Raw genomic sequence first — 934 nt, 5'->3', positions numbered from 1 at the left:
CTCCCCGCACGGAGAAAAATGTTCTGTCCCGATTCACTGAAATGCTCCCAAAGGGCCTTGCTGTGAGGCAGTGGACCTATGCCCATCCTGCCTCCTCTTCAAAGCATTTCTACCGATACAGAAGAAAAGACACCACCCCCACCCGCCATGGCCTGCCAAAGGCAATGCAGCTATCCCCGTGGAAGGGGGATCCGGTAGCATGCGAACATCAGTCCAACATCCCTTCCGTCTCCATGAGTTCTCATGGAAAATGAGGATGCCACAGGACCGGGAATGGGGGGAGGGGGAGTGGGGATGGGTGAGGGAGAGGGAGGGAGAGAAAGAGAAAAGGAGGGAAGGAGAAAGAGGGGGTAAGAAAGAGAGACAGGGAAGAGGAAAGAGAGGGAAGGGAAGAAAGAGAGACACAGGGAGAAAGAGAGAGATAGGGAGAGAGAGAGAGAAAGATGGCGGGAGGGAGAGAGAGAGACATACAGAGAAAGAGAGACAGGGAGAGAGAGAGAGAAAGGCAGAGGGAGGGTGAGAGAGAGACACACCCACACAGAGAAAGAGAGAGACGGAGGGAGGGAGGGGGAGGAGAAAGAGAGAGAGAAAGAAAGAAAGAAAGAAAGAAAGAAAGAAAGAAAGAAAGAAAGAAAGAAAGAAAGAAAGAAAGAAAGAAAGGGGACTTCCCCAGTGGTTAAGAATCCGCCTGCCGATGCAGGGGACACGGGTTTTTTGTTTTTGTTTTTGTTTTTGCGGTACGCGGGCCTCTCACTGTTGTGGCCTCTCCCGTTGCGGAGTACAGGCTCCGGACGTGCAGGCTCAGCGGCCATGGCTCACGAGCCCAGTCGCTCCGCGGCATGTGGGATCTTCCAGGACCGGGGCACGAACCCGTGTCCCCTGCATCGGCAGGCGGACTCTCAACCACTGCGCCACCAGGGAAGCCCAGGGGACA

Source organism: Phocoena sinus, chromosome 7 (assembly GCF_008692025.1).
Source record: "Phocoena sinus isolate mPhoSin1 chromosome 7, mPhoSin1.pri, whole genome shotgun sequence".
NCBI lineage: Eukaryota > Metazoa > Chordata > Mammalia > Artiodactyla > Phocoenidae > Phocoena > Phocoena sinus.
The sequence above is the reverse complement of the archived record's forward strand: the minus strand, read 5'-3'. Positions refer to the sequence as shown.